The sequence below is a fragment of the Branchiostoma lanceolatum genome, chromosome 18, assembly GCF_035083965.1.
Source record: "Branchiostoma lanceolatum isolate klBraLanc5 chromosome 18, klBraLanc5.hap2, whole genome shotgun sequence".
Taxonomy (NCBI): Eukaryota; Metazoa; Chordata; class Leptocardii; order Amphioxiformes; family Branchiostomatidae; genus Branchiostoma; species Branchiostoma lanceolatum.
In genome coordinates this window covers 15033573-15039720 of record NC_089739.1, presented here as the reverse complement: position 1 = coordinate 15039720, position 6148 = coordinate 15033573, and positions in this window count along the sequence as shown.

Here is a 6148-nt window from a genome sequence, read left to right as displayed (position 1 = left end):
ATTGTTACCGCCCGACTACTGTAAGTCGCCTGCAGTACGCTGACCTCCGCTGGGGGTCATATCAAAGTGGCTTTTAAAAAAGAACAAGCCGGCAAATGTAAGCTCATTTTGCAGATATTTCGTAGATTGAACCTTGAAGTCAAACATATAAAAATCTGGCACCCTGATTGTGCACCTTTCTATAAATTTTCAAGCGTCGAAGCTTCTCACCTTGGGATCCTTAACTATATAAATCCCTATAGGAGAAATACTGTGGTCTGCAACCTTAACTCCCAGCGGGGATTGGCCATAAACGTTGCATTCGGTCAAATTTTACTGGCGTATCAGTAATTGACGTCGACTCACTTGAAATCGGTCGTTTTCGTTGCCGCCAGACCGGCCGTTGCCATGGCAACGGCCTCTAAGACCGCCCCCTATCCTTAACCATAGGACTTGGTGTGGACCCGGACACCGCTTCCCCCCCCCCCCCCCTTGCGTCGTAACTAACCATGAACCTAACCTAAAATCACTCAGAACTTAAGAATATACACTAATGATCCCTTCCATGAAAAAAAAACCAACAGAATAGTAAATTTGTCCAGATAATGAGAACACTAAATGGCCCCCCATATAGGCCTTGCCCTGGGTCTACCCCTATGCCAGGCCCTGAAGTGCAAAGCTAGCGATATCTCGGCAACCGTTCGGATGTTTGCAATAATCTTTAGTACACTTCTTCAACTAAACCTGTTACATTGCATGAACAAAAGAAAACCAAGGTCAAGGTCGTCTTAAGGTCGCAGAACACAGTATTAATGGGCGACCCCCGTGGACAATAGTAGTTCGGGTACGAAGTAGTGCGTCACATTGCTTGAAAAGGCCGTAGTTTTTCTTCTGTGCACGTTAGCGAGGCTGAAACTGTGGTAAATGGCAGAGGAATGCGTCAGTTTTGAGACAGTATGAGTTTGATTACGATGTTTGTTCGGTCGGGTTGGATTCGCGCCTGGATATTGTTACCGCCCGACTACTGTAAGTCGCCTGCAGTACGCTGACCTCCGCTGGGGGTCATATCAAAGTGGCTTTTAAAAAAGAACAAGCCGGCAAATGTAAGCTCATTTTGCAGATATTTCGTAGATTGAACCTTGAAGTCAAACATATAAAAATCTGGCACCCTGATTGTGCACCTTTCTATAAATTTTCAAGCGTCGAAGCTTCTCACCTTGGGATCCTTAACTATATAAATCCCTATAGGAGAAATACTGTGGTCTGCAACCTTAACTCCCAGCGGGGATTGGCCATAAACGTTGCATTCGGTCAAATTTTACTGGCGTATCAGTAATTGACGTCGACTCACTTGAAATCGGTCGTTTTCGTTGCCGCCAGACCGGCCGTTGCCATGGCAACGGCCTCTAAGACCGCCCCCTATCCTTAACCATAGGACTTGGTGTGGACCCGGACACCGCTTCCCCCCCCCCCCCCCCTTGCGTCGTAACTAACCATGAACCTAACCTAAAATCACTCAGAACTTAAGAATATACACTAATGATCCCTTCCATGAAAAAAAAACCAACAGAATAGTAAATTTGTCCAGATAATGAGAACACTAAATGGCCCCCCATATAGGCCTTGCCCTGGGTCTACCCCTATGCCAGGCCCTGAAGTGCAAAGCTAGCGATATCTCGGCAACCGTTCGGATGTTTGCAATAATCTTTAGTACACTTCTTCAACTAAACCTGTTACATTGCATGAACAAAAGAAAACCAAGGTCAAGGTCGTCTTAAGGTCGCAGAACACAGTATTAATGGGCGACCCCCGTGGACAATAGTAGTTCGGGTACGAAGTAGTGCGTCACATTGCTTGAAAAGGCCGTAGTTTTTCTTCTGTGCACGTTAGCGAGGCTGAAACTGTGGTAAATGGCAGAGGAATGCGTCAGTTTTGAGACAGTATGAGTTTGATTACGATGTTTGTTCGGTCGGGTTGGATTCGCGCCTGGATATTGTTACCGCCCGACTACTGTAAGTCGCCTGCAGTACGCTGACCTCCGCTGGGGGTCATATCAAAGTGGCTTTTAAAAAAGAACAAGCCGGCAAATGTAAGCTCATTTTGCAGATATTTCGTAGATTGAACCTTGAAGTCAAACATATAAAAATCTGGCACCCTGATTGTGCACCTTTCTATAAATTTTCAAGCGTCGAAGCTTCTCACCTTGGGATCCTTAACTATATAAATCCCTATAGGAGAAATACTGTGGTCTGCAACCTTAACTCCCAGCGGGGATTGGCCATAAACGTTGCATTCGGTCAAATTTTACTGGCGTATCAGTAATTGACGTCGACTCACTTGAAATCGGTCGTTTTCGTTGCCGCCAGACCGGCCGTTGCCATGGCAACGGCCTCTAAGACCGCCCCCTATCCTTAACCATAGGACTTGGTGTGGACCCGGACACCGCTTCCCCCCCCCCCCCCCCTTGCGTCGTAACTAACCATGAACCTAACCTAAAATCACTCAGAACTTAAGAATATACACTAATGATCCCTTCCATGAAAAAAAAACCAACAGAATAGTAAATTTGTCCAGATAATGAGAACACTAAATGGCCCCCCATATAGGCCTTGCCCTGGGTCTACCCCTATGCCAGGCCCTGAAGTGCAAAGCTAGCGATATCTCGGCAACCGTTCGGATGTTTGCAATAATCTTTAGTACACTTCTTCAACTAAACCTGTTACATTGCATGAACAAAAGAAAACCAAGGTCAAGGTCGTCTTAAGGTCGCAGAACACAGTATTAATGGGCGACCCCCGTGGACAATAGTAGTTCGGGTACGAAGTAGTGCGTCACATTGCTTGAAAAGGCCGTAGTTTTTCTTCTGTGCACGTTAGCGAGGCTGAAACTGTGGTAAATGGCAGAGGAATGCGTCAGTTTTGAGACAGTATGAGTTTGATTACGATGTTTGTTCGGTCGGGTTGGATTCGCGCCTGGATATTGTTACCGCCCGACTACTGTAAGTCGCCTGCAGTACGCTGACCTCCGCTGGGGGTCATATCAAAGTGGCTTTTAAAAAAGAACAAGCCGGCAAATGTAAGCTCATTTTGCAGATATTTCGTAGATTGAACCTTGAAGTCAAACATATAAAAATCTGGCACCCTGATTGTGCACCTTTCTATAAATTTTCAAGCGTCGAAGCTTCTCACCTTGGGATCCTTAACTATATAAATCCCTATAGGAGAAATACTGTGGTCTGCAACCTTAACTCCCAGCGGGGATTGGCCATAAACGTTGCATTCGGTCAAATTTTACTGGCGTATCAGTAATTGACGTCGACTCACTTGAAATCGGTCGTTTTCGTTGCCGCCAGACCGGCCGTTGCCATGGCAACGGCCTCTAAGACCGCCCCCTATCCTTAACCATAGGACTTGGTGTGGACCCGGACACCGCTTCCCCCCCCCCCCCCCCCCTTGCGTCGTAACTAACCATGAACCTAACCTAAAATCACTCAGAACTTAAGAATATACACTAATGATCCCTTCCATGAAAAAAAAACCAACAGAATAGTAAATTTGTCCAGATAATGAGAACACTAAATGGCCCCCCATATAGGCCTTGCCCTGGGTCTACCCCTATGCCAGGCCCTGAAGTGCAAAGCTAGCGATATCTCGGCAACCGTTCGGATGTTTGCAATAATCTTTAGTACACTTCTTCAACTAAACCTGTTACATTGCATGAACAAAAGAAAACCAAGGTCAAGGTCGTCTTAAGGTCGCAGAACACAGTATTAATGGGCGACCCCCGTGGACAATAGTAGTTCGGGTACGAAGTAGTGCGTCACATTGCTTGAAAAGGCCGTAGTTTTTCTTCTGTGCACGTTAGCGAGGCTGAAACTGTGGTAAATGGCAGAGGAATGCGTCAGTTTTGAGACAGTATGAGTTTGATTACGATGTTTGTTCGGTCGGGTTGGATTCGCGCCTGGATATTGTTACCGCCCGACTACTGTAAGTCGCCTGCAGTACGCTGACCTCCGCTGGGGGTCATATCAAAGTGGCTTTTAAAAAAGAACAAGCCGGCAAATGTAAGCTCATTTTGCAGATATTTCGTAGATTGAACCTTGAAGTCAAACATATAAAAATCTGGCACCCTGATTGTGCACCTTTCTATAAATTTTCAAGCGTCGAAGCTTCTCACCTTGGGATCCTTAACTATATAAATCCCTATAGGAGAAATACTGTGGTCTGCAACCTTAACTCCCAGCGGGGATTGGCCATAAACGTTGCATTCGGTCAAATTTTACTGGCGTATCAGTAATTGACGTCGACTCACTTGAAATCGGTCGTTTTCGTTGCCGCCAGACCGGCCGTTGCCATGGCAACGGCCTCTAAGACCGCCCCCTATCCTTAACCATAGGACTTGGTGTGGACCCGGACACCGCTTCCCCCCCCCCCCCCTTGCGTCGTAACTAACCATGAACCTAACCTAAAATCACTCAGAACTTAAGAATATACACTAATGATCCCTTCCATGAAAAAAAAACCAACAGAATAGTAAATTTGTCCAGATAATGAGAACACTAAATGGCCCCCCATATAGGCCTTGCCCTGGGTCTACCCCTATGCCAGGCCCTGAAGTGCAAAGCTAGCGATATCTCGGCAACCGTTCGGATGTTTGCAATAATCTTTAGTACACTTCTTCAACTAAACCTGTTACATTGCATGAACAAAAGAAAACCAAGGTCAAGGTCGTCTTAAGGTCGCAGAACACAGTATTAATGGGCGACCCCCGTGGACAATAGTAGTTCGGGTACGAAGTAGTGCGTCACATTGCTTGAAAAGGCCGTAGTTTTTCTTCTGTGCACGTTAGCGAGGCTGAAACTGTGGTAAATGGCAGAGGAATGCGTCAGTTTTGAGACAGTATGAGTTTGATTACGATGTTTGTTCGGTCGGGTTGGATTCGCGCCTGGATATTGTTACCGCCCGACTACTGTAAGTCGCCTGCAGTACGCTGACCTCCGCTGGGGGTCATATCAAAGTGGCTTTTAAAAAAGAACAAGCCGGCAAATGTAAGCTCATTTTGCAGATATTTCGTAGATTGAACCTTGAAGTCAAACATATAAAAATCTGGCACCCTGATTGTGCACCTTTCTATAAATTTTCAAGCGTCGAAGCTTCTCACCTTGGGATCCTTAACTATATAAATCCCTATAGGAGAAATACTGTGGTCTGCAACCTTGTGGGACGATCTGGCTTAGGGCCCCCCACAGTCTTTCCACGTGCCAAGCTGCTCTCTGATTGGTCGCCTTTCATGTGCTCGCGTGATAGGGGGGTGAGAGATAGATGGAACCGCAGCTCAACAGCTCTGTTCCTCTCGTACGGAATAAAATCTGTATTTCGACGTTTTGAGGCCTAATACTGCCTTTGCGGTTAAAAATCCATTCTGGCGTCTTTCCTCGCCAAACCGCTCCGAATCGGGTTTTTTTTACTTTTCCCATGCAAATCCGACATTTTCCCGAAAAAAATTTGGAGGTGATAATTTTGCCCAAAAGCTCTGTTTTAAGGCCTATTTCGACGTATTGAGGCCTAATACGGCCTTTGCGGTTAATCCATTGTGGCGTTTTTTCTCGCCAAACCGCTCCGAATCGTTTGTTTTTGACTTAGCTAGAACAGCTTATCAGGCTGTTCTACGTCGCTTCCAATGCGAATCCGACATATTCCCGAAAAGAAATTTGGAGGTGACAATTTCGCCCAAAACCTATGTTGTAAGGCCTATTTCGACGTTTTTAGACCTCCAATTGTGTGTTTTGAGCCTTAAAACGAAGGTTTGGCGGCCGAAAAACGGGTTTCTCCGCGTGAGAAAGGTGTATTACTGTCCTGACTGTCTGAAAAATTTCCGTGTCTTAGAAATCCCCCGTCTTTTTATTCTGTCTTCAACAGACAGACATCTAGACAATGGTATATATACTCAAACTGCATGACATTAGTTACTTCATCTGACCCTGTTATCGGATTTGTTAGTACTTCACTTCATTCAAGAAAAACACATCGGATTATACTTTGTTGATAATAATGAATGAATGAATGAATTGTGGCAGACATTACAGCGATCCTAACTGTCAATCACAATTACCAGTTCAGCCAATGATTACATGCTTATTGTAGAATCGACCAATGAAGAAGTGGCTGCA